The sequence below is a fragment of the Cajanus cajan genome, chromosome 3, assembly GCF_000230855.2.
Source record: "Cajanus cajan strain Asha chromosome 3, NIPB_CcT2T_4, whole genome shotgun sequence".
Lineage (NCBI taxonomy): Eukaryota > Viridiplantae > Streptophyta > Magnoliopsida > Fabales > Fabaceae > Cajanus > Cajanus cajan.
The window spans coordinates 38,862,298-38,877,081 of record NC_138519.1 but is presented as its reverse complement, the minus strand read 5'-3'; the positions used below and the strand labels follow the sequence as shown (position 1 = coordinate 38,877,081).

General features: G+C 31.7%; 1 pseudogene across 1 annotated transcript in view; it reads left to right on the top strand.

Annotated features, from left to right (window-relative positions):
- The window catches only part of LOC145956275 (uncharacterized), a 96,040-nt pseudogene that overhangs the window by 9,777 nt on the left and 71,479 nt on the right, over positions 1-14,784 (top strand). The gene's annotated exons all lie outside the window — the stretch shown is intronic.

Genomic DNA, 14,784 nt, shown 5'->3' with positions numbered 1-14,784 from the left:
CCACATAAAGGCAACTCTCTCTTCCTGGTCAATCTAGTCAAAGGTAATGCTATCTTAGAAATTTCCTCAATAACTCTCCTATAAATAATAAGCTAATCTAAGAAAACTCTTAACCTCACTAACTGACTTTGGTATCTCCCACTTAAGTACAACTTCTACCTTAGATAGACCTACGTTATACCTCCACTAAAATTTAAAAGACCTAGAAAACTCACTTCATACAACCAAAAATCATACTTAGATAACTTAGCCTAAAGTTGTCTTGGATAAATCCTCACTCTCAACTCTCATATGATGATGTCACACCTTGAGGTCAACCTTACTAGACACACAAACATCCACTAATTAATCCATAAGGTCATCTATCCTCGTATCAACATACACACATAACAAATCATATTAGAATACTTACTTCAAACATTCGATATATATCATCCTTAAGCATGTACGAATCAATCACCATTTACTCCATATAGCATGTACATGAACCAACTTTACCACATAGCATCATACATCCTTAAACAACCTCTCAATCCACATGACAACATCTCGGAATATCATGACAAAATTAGTTTTTATCCTTGCATTGCCTAACAACTCAAAAATATCATGATACCATACATATTCCTTCAACAATTGTCAAAGAAAATGATACCTATAGAGTTATACTCATCCAAATGATCTCAAACCTATCTCAAAAGAGAGCTAAGAGAATAAGATACAACTCTTATGGAGACATGAGATTCTAAAAAGATCATCTTCTTAACTAAAAATTCAAAAACCACCACAAATATATTCAGCGCTTACAACTAGACCTTTGATCACTAGAGTAGCTATAACTAGAGTTCTAGACCTCCGTTTTACTTGACTCCAGTTCCATTGGAAAGATAACGTCCAAGGCTACAACTTTTGTGAAGACCATAAAATCTAAATATGTTAATACGGTACTCATACTAGCACAACAAAACTACAGCGAAAATATCCTCTACACCAGATAGCAATAGTGTATCAATATATCTAAGGCCACAAAAATACCTCAACCCTTCCAAACTCACACCTCAAATTCATATTCAAGCTTTCCATTACATTTCTAAACCAAAACAACTCACAAATTTAGCACAACTGGCTTAGAAAATAAAACTCTAATGCTACCTAAACCATAAAAGGTTAACATCTAAGCACCAAAACTCAAGGAAATCACCGATATTTCAACCTTTCATTAAGAACACTCAACTCCAATTCTCAAAATATAACCTCTTAAGATTCAATCGCTACAACTATAGGTTTTAGAAACTCCATCAACCATAAACTATTAATAAACTTGACAAATCACTGTCTCACCCGCATCCAAGGTTCTAATAGTTTCTAGTTGATTAGCACGATGCTTCGTCCACTACTACTTGCACATATGCTCGCAACACGAGCGATACCACCCAACCACTACTTCTTATGTAAGCAAGAAGTATCAAAACAAACAAGTAATCACGAAAATGAAGAAAAACAATCATAAATAGTGTCATCTAAGCAATATCATGCCTATCAGCCAAATTCTTGAGAAAACAATACACATAATTAAATAAACAACAAACATAATCAATCATCACACTAGCATATCAATAAGTTTCACAATCAATTCATTCTATCATTCATCTACCAAACAAGCATAGTAGACTCATAACTCACGGCCGATTGGATCAACCAGGCTCTGATACCACTTAATGTGACACCCTCTACCCCGCATACCATAACACATAATAATAAAATTTGAATAACATAACATTTTATAATTAAAATATCAAACGTGTTACAGATAGAGAGTACCACATCCATAACTTAACAAAATTAGCGAAAATTATAAAGAAGTAAAACTAAAATTTCCAAAATAATTTAATAAGTGAAACATCCTGATCTAATCCTATCTACGCCCCGATGTCACATGTCCTATCAGAGCAACGCCCAACTCTGAAGCCTAAGCTTCATCACCTACATTCTCAGCCTCATGCTGATAATCACCTAAATAGTGTAACATCCCGAATTTTTCTACTAATACTACGAATAATTATTATTTATTTTTGTATTTATGAAGATTATTTCCTTATAATTATTGTGATTAATTAAATGGGTTTGATTGAAGTTTTAAAGGTTTTTAATAATAATCATTTATGAAAATTATTTTGTATAATATTATTAATTATGATATTTTTATTATAATTATTATTTGAAGAAAATCATGTTTTAAATTGTATTGATATTTTATTTTGATATATATATATACGTTATTTATTTATTTATTTATTAATCAGTAATTTGGATTTTCATAGCTCTGGAACGGGCCGTTCCACTTTGGGAACGGGCCGTTCCAAATCAAGCATTCGTGGGTAAAATTTTAACCCAGAACGGCCGTTCCACTTTAGGAACGGGCCGTTCCGGATGTGATTTTAAAAGAACAAAGTTTGACTCAGAACGGGCCGTTCCACATTGAAACGGGCCGTTCCAGAAACCCCAGAACGGGCCGTTCTGGTTTTGAACGGGCCGTTCTGGAGAGGCTTTTGTACCTATTCCCAGAACGGGCCGTTCCGGATTCGGAACGGGCCGTTCTGGCCGCGACCTGATGCCTATAAATAAAGCATTTTGCACTCTCTAAAACTCATTTTTTCATTTTCTAATCTTCTTCCTCCTTTCTCTCTGAAGACGAAGGGGAACCTAGAGGGAGCGACCAACAAGATTCGGCTCCTGTTTATCGAGGTAAGGGGGGAGTGAGAAATCTTGCTCTGGGTGTGGGAATATATGCTGGGTAGTGGGATTGGCCCCCAATCATGTGTTTGCTGTATTTTTTTGTATGCTCATGTATGAGGGGTTTCTTCCAATTGTATCTGTTTTGTTTATTATTTTTCTTATATGCAATTACTTATATGATTTGAGATCTCTATGGGTTCCTATGGGACACCCTATGAGAAATAGGCAAAATATAAATATTTTCTGTTTTGATTTTTGATTGCTCTATTATATTCCTGGTTGAATGTGATGTGTATGGTTGAATGTGATGTGTATGGTTGAATGTGTTGTGTAAGTATGTGATTAATTTTGAGAATAAATATGTTTTGATATGATTTAGAGTGCTCTATGAGTTCCTAAGGGACACCCTATGAGAAATAGGCAAAATATAAATATTTTCTGTTTTGATTTTTGATTGCTCTATTATATTCCTTGTTGAATGTGATGTGTAAGTATGTGATTAATTTTGAGAATAAATATGTTTTGATATGATTTAGAGTTCTCTATGGGTTCCTATGGGAAACCCTATGAGAAATAGGCAAAATATAAATATTTTCTGTTTTGATTTCTGATTGCTCTATTATATTTCTTGTTTGATGAGATGAAAAAATATGTATTTAATTTTATAAATAAATGAGTTTTGATACAAATTAAAGTGCTCTGTGGAGGCCTTGTGAAAATGATGAGATAATGTGAAATGTGATTGAAACATGAGATATGAAATGTGATAATGAAATATGATGTGAAATGACCACGAGAAATGATAATGAGATATGAGAATGCATAGAGTCTTGAATGACATGCATCATTTGCATAAGTGTTTTAAGGGTACGATATGGAATACACCGCCAGAGAAGGCCCCCTAGTGTAAAAGCTTTGGGGATTAGTCCTTGGGGATAGCTCGGTTTGGAAGTCCCAGTCTCGCCCATTGTGTGCATGGGATGTATCTTACGCGGCTTAGCTATCCTGACGAGACTCTAGTAGTATATCCTTCTAGTGAGAGTGCGCAGAGGGTGTGACCCGGCATGTACTCCTAGACTACTCTTCGTGTATTGCTAGCGGCAATATGCCATGTGATGTTTTACTGGCGCCACATGCATGATAATATGTAGTCCGTGTCCATACTTATGCATTTTTAATGTTATGTGATAAAGTGATGGTTTATGTCTTGGATGAGTGTGATGTTATTATTAATTTATCTATGTTATACTTGTTTTGTTTGTGTTTGGCTATTCGGCGTACATTTCTACACTGTGAGCCAGAGTGAGATGTTTCTCACTCCCTTTTCTCGTGTTGTTTTGCTGTGACTATTATACAGGTGATCATCAGTGTGAGACTGAGGATGTTGGTGATGAAGCTTAGGCTTCTATGTTGGGTTTTGCTCTGATAGGACATGTGACATCGGGACATAGATAGGATTAGTTTAAGATATTCTTATTAAATTATTTTGGAAAATTCAGTTTTATTTCTTTGTAATTTTACCGGCATGTTATTTGGATTAAGTTTATGAATGTGAACTCTTTACCCTTACGTAGTTGGAAATTTGATTTTTATTGATGTAAAATTATATATATATTTTTTTATAATTACTGTATATGTATGTTGGGGTAGAGGGTGTCACAAATAGCGGTCAAAGGAAAACAACAAAAACAAAAACGAGTGAGAAACATCTCACTCTGGCTCACAGTGTAGAAATACACACTGGATAGCCAAACACAAACAAAATAGGTATAACGTAGACAAATTAATAATAACATCACATCTCACTCATCCAAGACATAAACCATCACTTTATCGTATAACATTAAAAATGCATAAGTATGGACACAGACTACATATTATCATGCATGTGACGCCAGTAACATATCACATATTCACATGGCATATTGCCGCTAGCAATACACGAAGAATAGTCTAAGAGTACATGCCAGGTCACACCCTCTACGCACTCTCACTAGAAGGACATACTACCAGGGTCTCGTCGGGATAGCCATTACAAGAAAAATGTAAATTTCCGACGGAAAATTTCTGACAGATAGGGATCTGTCGGAAATTTTCGACGGATTTATAAATCCGTCGGAAATTTCTGATGGAATTTTCCGTCAAAAATTTTCTATCGGAAATTTCCGACGGAAATATAAATCCGTCAGAAATTTCTGACAGAAACTTTCCAACGGAAAATTCTGTCAGAAATTTCTGACAGAAAAATAAATCCGTCAGAAATTTCTGCCAGAAAATTTCCGACGGAATATTCCATCGGAAATCTTATTTTTATTTTTTATTTTTATTTTTTATTTTTATTTTTTATTTTTAATTTCTTTTTTTAATTTCTTATTTTTAATTTATTAATTTCTTATATATATTTGTAGTATTAAAAAATTTATGTATCTTTAAAAATATAAATATATATTATAATTATTTATTACAAGTTTTTTATATCTACGATTAGTATTAAAGATGAAAATAAATTAGGTTATACTATATTTTATTATAATTTACTTGGTTTGAACCTAACTTTCTTTAAAAATATATATTTTAAGTATGACTTATTTATCTATCATAGACAATTTTTAAATGTTTGGGTAGAACTACAATCATAAAGACGTATTTTATAATAATTTAACACTATAAAAAATATAAAGATCTATATGTTAAATTTATAAAAATAAAGTTTAATTTATTTATGATATAAATATGTTTTTAATATCTAATATATATTTTTAGATGATAATTGATTTTAAAATATATCTTATAATAACAATTCTAAATAGAATATAAATCTTATGATTTTTCTTATTTTGATTTTTTTAATCAATGTATACAATTTTACTATTTTGATTTTTTCAATCAACGTATACAATAATTAAAAAACACAAAAGATAAACATGCATGCTACAAATTTTATTTTATCAAAAAATTATTTGTTTTAATATATTACATTATATATGTGAATATTAAGACATATATATATATATACATATATATATTACAATTAAACTTTTTTTTAAAATTAATTCATTATTAAGAAATTCTTTTTATCACATGAGAATTAATTTCCTTCAAAAATTTGACAGATATTATATATAACTAATATCTGGTTTTAAATTTGATATGAAAATATTATATATAATTATAGGGGGTTATAATTATATCGGTGTAACTTTTACTAAGTTATATATATATATATGAGGGGGGTTATAATTACAATGGTATAAATTTTACTAAGTGTTACACCGCTCAATAACTTTATATTAAATGTGAATTTTGTAAATTCAACCGTTAAATTGAAAATTTTTACTCTTAAATCATATATATATATATATACACACACACACACACACACACACACACACACACACACACACATATATATATATATATATATATATATATATATATATATATATCTGAGGGGGATTATAATTACAATGGTATAAATTTTACTAAGTGTTACACTGCTCAATAACTTTATATTAAATGTGAATTTTGTAAATTCAACCGTTAAATTGAAAATCTTTTACTCTTAAATCATATATACAAAATGTTATATTAATCGAAGATGATTTCTTATAAAACAAAATTAAATCTGCCGAAAAATTTATATTTTTGATGAGAAAATTTTTGTAGGAAAAACTATATTATTGATAGAATATTTCAGACAAATTTATATTTGTCGAAAATGTAAGAACTGGTTTTAAATTTGATATGAAAATATTATGATATAATTATATAAGATTTTAAGTTAGAATTTTATTAATGGTTGATAATTAAAAAATAAAACATGGATAAATACATTTTTTGAATTTTATATGTTTGATTTAAGATAACTTACAAAATAACTCTTGGTAAAGTTATTCCGCTCAATAACTCATGGTGTGTTGAATTTCATCGATCCAATTAATTGTTAAATTAAAAGTTATTAAAATTTACTAATAATTAATATATAAAAAATTAATTAGTTTTGGAATAAATTATTTGCTAATTAACAATATAATTGAAATATTAATTATTTTAAATTATTTAACTAAAATCTTATTGACAATTTACTATATGATCTTAATATTTTTGTATAACTAATATCTGGTTTTAAATTTGATATGAAAATATTATATATAATTAGATAAGATTTTAGGTTAGTATTTTATTAATAGTTGATAATTAGAAAAAAAATAAGGATAAATACATTTTTTGAATTTTATATGTTTGATTTAAGGTAAATAAATATATTAAATTAATTAATAATTTATTTAAAATATTAAAATTTAATTTATAAGTATGTAATAAATAAATATTTATAATTTTATAAATTATATTATCATTATAAATTATAAAATTAAATAATTTAAATTATAATTTTAAATAAAAATAAGTAGATGTTAATTATAAAAGTAAGTACATATAAATAAAGAATAATTAAACATATTATTATTATTATTATTATTATTATTATTATTATTCGTAATATAAAATTATTATATTATTATTATAGGACAAATATGAGATTGTATATTTCAGGATGACTTAAATGAATTAATTTGTACAAGTTATATTGACAACATACATAGACATTTTGGTAGCTTACTCATCAGAACTTCACAGTTAAGCGTGTTTGACCTGGAGTAGTACTGGGATGGGTGACCTTCTGGGAAGTCTCCCAGAAATTGCACAAGTAAGGATAAAACACGCTAACCAGTGAAATATTGTGAAATAGAACCCTTGAAAGGCCAAATATGAGAGTTGTTATATTATTAAATTTATTAAAATTAAAAAAAAATTATAATTTCTGACGGATTTTTCCGTCGGAAATTTTGACAGCAATTTCCGACAGATTTTTCTGTCGGAAATTTCTGACAGAATTTTCCGTTGGAAATTTCTGACGAAATTTTCCGATGAAATTTTCCGTCAAAAAAATTATTTCCGACAGATTTTTTTTTCCGACGCCACTTTTTTCGACGGATTGAAATTCGTCGGAAATCTGTCGAAAAAAGCAAAATCCATCGAAAATTTACCTATTTCCGTCGGAAATCAGCATTTTTCTTGTAGTGAGCTAAGTCGCGCAAGATACATCCCATGCACACAATGGGCGAGACTTGGACTTCTAAACCGAGCTATCCCCAAGGACTAATCCCCAAAGCTTTTACACTAGGGGGCCTTTCCTGGCGTTGTATTTCATATCGTACCCTTAAAAAAATTTATGTATATGATGCATGTCAATTAAGACTCAATGCATTCTCATATAACATTGTCATGTCTCATTATTGTAACACCCCAATTTTCAAAAAGGTTATTATTATTATTATTATTAGATGGTATTTGGTCATAATTATTTTAATAATTATAGAGAAATATTATTTTGTACGTTTTAAATAATTATTATTTTGGACAATTATTTTGTACGTATTAAATAAGTATTTTTATTAGCATTTTTAAATAAATATTTATATGTTTTAAGAGAAGGTTGATTTTATATGATATTTTGTTATTGAAATCATATTATTATATTTAGGGTCAGAAATATATTATTATTATAGAGAAAAAATATTTTATAATATACATGTATTTATTTTATTTAATTATTTTGAGGAAAATTAGAAGTGGGTTAGAAGAGAAGGAAAATGGGTTGAGTTGACCCAGTCCAATGGATTAATTTTAAGAAAGGAGTCAGGTGGTGTTAACCCTATCTGCCTCATTTGCGTTCTGAAGGGTTAGGGAAAAAAAGAAGAGAAACAAAGAGCTCTAAGGAAGAGTACTCAGGAACGATCTTAGATCACACCAAGACCATTCATCTTCTGCTCATCCAGGTACGGGGGAGATGGGTTTCTTCATATGTGAATATAGGGGTGTTCGGGTAGTGAGGGCAATCCCTAAGTCCCTCTAGGAACTCTATTTAAAATTCTGAACGATTATCTGTGCAATCGATGTTCTAAATTCTTAATTCATTTGGAAGAACTTATTTCTTGAATTGTCTTTGAATTCCATTGGGGCTTTCTTGTTAATTCTTTATCCTTAAATTTGATGACTTGAATTTTATGTGTTAAGAAGAGTTTAGATTTTTTTTTGTAAAACCAATGGAAACCAATTTTTGAGGCTTGAGATGTGTATGGATTGATTTGGAACGTATGAAGAATATAAATGGAGTTAAACTGAACCAACGGGGTGTAGAAGTAGTGAAAATTGGTAAAAACCTTGTTGAAACTCGTAAAACGCAGGGTTTAATTTCACAGAGGGGAGTCTGGGCAGAGATTTGGGCGCTCAGCGCCAGTTTTGGGCGTCGGGCGTCGGGACCCCGACATACGTTCGTAATTTTGCGATATCTTTCTGTGTAGTTATCCAAATCGAGTTCCGTTTGTTTTGTTAGAAACTAGACATCTGGGGCTACCATTTAGACACAAGAATCGTGTAAAAATATTAATATTTGATCAAGTTATGTGAGTTGCAATTTGAGCCTTCCAATCTGTGTGCGAACCACAACATCAATTTTTGTGAGCCCTGAATGGTAACCTAAACGACTTTATTAGGATTTGTGTTCTTCATGAAAGTTGTAGATATTGATGTTAGGATTCTAATGGAGTTGGGATCACTTAGAAAGGATATGTATATCTCGAGTTATGGTTAAATTATTAACTGAATGTCATAGATATTGTGATGTGCGTGAAGAATTATGTGAAATTTGTGGTCTATGATGTTGATAACTTAATGATAGGTACCTAGCATGTGAGGATGATATTGCATGGATTGTTATTGACATGTGATGATGTTATATAATGGAGATGCATTAATTATGAGTTACGTGGGATGCATGAGTTGCATGAGACTTATGAGTTGCATGTGGTGCTTGAGAAGCCAGACGTGGCTATATTGCATTGGACCCTGGGCCCAGAGAGGGGTTGAGACAGGGGGGACCATGACGGGAGGCATTCCATGCGTGGGCCGTTGGGTGTTTAACTGCGCAGCTCACTAGCCACAGAGGGTTTAACGGTGGGTGGATTGCCTTTGCACGGGCCGTTGGGTGTTTAACCGTGCAACATACCGGCCCTGGGAGGGTGTGAGAACGGTATGCCCGCATTGGCAACAACTAAGGGAATTGACGAGGTACGCCCATTGTGCGGAGTGCCAAGTTGAGACTCTTAGGAGAGGAGATGTGTATGAGCATATAGTGAGCATGTGTATGAAAGCTTGTATGATTGAAAAAAAATGATGTTTGGTAATTATATGAGATGTATTTGTTGTTTATAGTTAATGATGATATTTTGGTGCACGGTGTGGGGTGGGAATTGGGTAGCTCTATGTTCATATATGATGTTATCTATCTCTCACCGTCCTGTTTTTATGTGGTTTTCTTTTAGGTGAAGATGAAGGCACTCATAGTGTTGAGTTCTAAAGGGAAAGGGTTCTGCTCTGATAGGATGTGACATTGGGGCATGAATTTAGGATGCTTTAGTTATGAATTGTTATTTGTCGTTTGAGGAGACTTATTTTTAGGAGTTTTATATTCACCTTATATTTGTAAATTCTGGATCCCTTTCATTTTTCTTTAGAGACCTTGATAATTTTCTTTTAAGAGTAAAACTTTATTATTATTATTATTATTATTTCTATTTATTTCAAGACTTGTGAACCTATGAGTTTTTATTAAAATATGTGGACCCTTCTTGATGTTATATTTATTGAATTATTCTTATTGTTGTTACTTATCTATTATGGGGTAGAAGGGTGTCACAATTATCACTTTTCACATCCTCATCATATTCACATAGTCTCTACAGAGCACTCAAAATCATATCAAAACTTGTCTATTTTCAAAAATAAACACATATTTATACATCTCATTCAACAAGGAATACATCAGAACAATCAGAAAGCAAACTAGAAAACATTCATATTTTGCCTGTTTCTCATAGGGTTCCCAGAGGAACCCGCAAAGCACTCTAATTCATACAATAAACACTTAAAAGAATACAATTAACTCATAAAATTACCGCTTCAAACCATCTCCTCTTACAATCACCAATGCATTCCCTTAGGGTTTCCCATAGGAACCCACAGAGACATCAGCTCATACAATTAATTACATATAAGAAAACAATAGGCAAAACAGATACAATTGGGGAAAACCCCTCATACATGAGCATACAAAAAAATACGACAAACACAGGATTGGGGGCCAATCCCACTACCCAATAGATATTCCCACACCCAAAGCAAGGTTTCTCACTCCTCCCTTACCTCGATAAGCAGGAGCTGAAACTAAAACCGGATCTTGTTGGTCTTCTCCTCTAGGTTCCCCTTGGTCTTTAGAGAGTGTAGAAGAAAAGAAGTCAGAAGTGAAAAAAAAATGTGTTTTTGGAGTGCCAGAACGTTCCATTTATAGGCATCAGATGTGGCCAGAAGCCCCATTTCAAATCTGGAACGGCCCGTTCTGGACTCATGCATCATACGTAAATTTCACATCTAGAACGACCTGTTCCAAAACTAGAACGGCCCGTTCTAAAATTATATATTACCTACAATAGCCATGTTTGGAACGGCCCGTTCCTAAAGTGGAACGGCCCGTTCTAGAATCGTGTATTAATATTACTCATAAAATCATGTGTTGGAATGGCCCGTTCCAGTCTATGGTTTAAAGGCCATTTTAGTAATTTGGAACGGTCCGTTCCAGTTTGTAAATGGCCCGTTCTAGACTACTAAAAAAATCAAAATATTATCAAAAATAATTTTCATAAATATATATTATTAAAATACTCATAAATATTAAAAACCTTTAAAATATTCTATAAAACCCATTAAAATATCTATAAGAAAACAACCTCCATAAATATAAATAAACAATAATTAACTATTATACTAGTAGAAAATTCGGGATGTTACATTACTCAATTTTAAAATTTTAAAATTGATTTTATTATTTAAATTAAATTTATTAAATATAGAAAATTGAATAATGTAATAAAATAAGAAATATATAGATTTTGTATTAATAATTATTGATAATTAAATTTATTAGTAAATAAATGACAATATTATTTTATTAAATATTAATGATATTATATATTTAGTACACTAATTATAACGGTTACATCATTAAAATAAAAATAACTTAAAAAAAACACAATTTAAACAAACTTCAAACATAGTAGATAAATAACATAAACCCTACACCATGTGACATTAGTTGTCTAACTTCATTGTTTGGTCAATGTATTTTTCAATCGCTTCCGTCCCATTTAATAATCCAATATACGTCGTCATAGCATACAATTTGAGACTTGTTAGGTCGTGCAGTTATGTGAACAATGAAAACATACACTCCACATCTTCATCATCCCTAAGATGACACGCTGTATATTTTTATACACCACCGATACATGAAATTGGGTATCGGTAGTGGATATCTATGACAACTTTGTAATGAGGAAGATTAAGGTTATTATTAATAGCCTGCTTAAGTTGTTGATAAGTCATCATGTTGCTTACCAGTAGGGTTCTAACCTCGTTGCTAACAAACGTATCTCCATGCTTAGTGGAGACAATTTTTCCATCATAATAAACAATGGTTGGAACAGTTAACGACTCCATTGATTGGATGTTTCAATCTGATGCATTTTAGCCTTTGTTATAGAACATTATATAGAACTAAAGCAAGCAAATGTGGACAAACGCAAAGTAATTGGATTCTTAACGCTCTAGGACCAAGGCAATGACACTTTACGCAAATCATTAATTTTCTGACTCTCTGGGACAAAGCAATTGATAACACTGCACAAAGTCATTAGATTCCTGATGCTCTAAGACCAAGGCAATGACACTCTGCACAAAGCATTAAATTTCTAACGCTCTAGGACCAAGGCAATGACACTTTGCACAAAGCATTAAATTCTCTGACACTTTGGGACCAAGCAATTGATGACACTGCAAAAAGTCATTGGATTCTTGATGCTCTGGAACCAAGGCAATGACACTCTGCATAAAGCATTAATTTTCTTACGCTCTAGGACAAACCAATTGATGACACTCTGCACAAAGTCATTCGATTCCTGATGCTTTGGAACCAAGGCAATGACACTCTGCACAAAATCTTTGGATTCCTTACGCAATGAGACAAACTAATTCGAATTTTTTGCACTATATATACACTACATACGTTCCAACCCTAAACACACAACAAAAGATCAATTCTCTTCAGCTATTGCATTCTTCAATTTCATTGCTATTGTTTTTCAAGAATGTCTTCTTCATCTTCAACTATGTTGTGGAAACAATACCTCCATAGGTCAAATGAAACTCATCTTATGGTAAGTAAATATATATTGCATAATGTTTACAACTAATATTATTTATTACTAACATTTCAATTCTGCCATATTCGTAGACAACAAGTGATCAAGTGATTCAATCTTACTATCATTCCATGCCTACACCTGACCCAAGAATTGAACATTTGTTGGAGGTTGCTGGGTTTGGCGAGGTTGCAAAAATTAGACATTTTAAAATCGATGATTGTCTGATAACATCTTTGGTGGAGAGGTGGAGACCTAAGACACATACTTTTCACCTTCCAGTTGGTGAGTGCACGGTCACTTTGGAAGATATGGCACTACAACTAGGTTTAAGGATCGGCGACAAACCAGTCATAGGACCAACTTTCTTTGACAGGGATGAATTGTGTTACGAGTTGTTAGGCTTCGTACCTCCGAAAGGGGAAGCTCTAGTTGGCTTAACCATAAAACTAAAATGGTTAAGAGACCAACAATTGCACCAACATTGTAGGGCATATATCTTAAGGTTTATCGGTAGTGTCATTATGTCAGACAAGTCAAGTAATAGACTTCACTTAATGTATTTACCATTGTTGGCTGACTTGGAACATGCAGGACGATATAGTTGAGGTTCTGCTTGTTTGGCACATTTGTACAGAGAAATGTGTAGGGAAATCTATCCATCGTCAAAAAAATGGGTGGATGTTCTTTGCTTCTACAGTCTTGGGCTTGGTATCTCATGCCCTTCATCCAACCAAGAGTCCAACGGGATATTACATTTCCACTAGCATCGAGGTATCAATTAATTTTTATACCACTTTAATACATCGAACAACTAAGCACTTCATTTTCTTCTTATCACTCTGAGGTCGGTGGAAGTGCTTCGTTGGATCCATCCATTGATATTGTTCATATAGAACATGATGAGGAGCAAGTTGAACCATAACAATCACACATTGATCATCGAAACCCAACAAGGAACCGACAACCTCCGAGGTGTGGAACTGGTGGGCATAGACATCATTAAAGTTGGATTGTAATTTGGTGGATTGTAATTGTGTTGTTGTTCTCTTTTATTCGATCTCCTATTTTGTTGTTGTTATTTTGTTCTTATTTAAAGTTGTGATTTAATATAATAATATTGTCATTTATTTAAAATTATATTTAATATTAATTTTATTAAATTTTATTCTTTAAAAATTATTTAATTTAAATATTAAATATATTTTTTATATTCTAAAAAATAAACAAAATGAATTTTCTTAAAAAATTAATTATAATTGTTTTAAATATCTGAAAATCAAAAAATGAAAAACAAAAAAAATCAAAAATCTGAAATAAAAAACAAAAAACAAAAAAAAATAATATTGATTTCTCAAAGGGATTTTTAAAAATCCCTTTAAGAAATCTGTTACTGGAAATGGGTCATTTGGGTAAATAAAAACGGCCCAGGTTATTTAAATAATTAAAAAAAACAATATATTAAAAAAAGTCAATAGTAATTATTTAAAAACCGGACCGAACCGGCCGGTCGGACCGGTTGGACCGGGAACCGGTGGTCCAGCCGGTCCGAATCTTAAGTTAGATCGGTTATGCAGTCGACCCGTTTCAAACCGGATTGAACCGGTCAATTTTTCGGTTCAACTGGTGAACCAGTGGGTCAAACCGGTTCAACCATTTTTTTTCTTTTTTTTTTAAATTTTTTTAAGGGACCATAAACCACAAAAAATAATAATGAAAATTGAATCTCTTA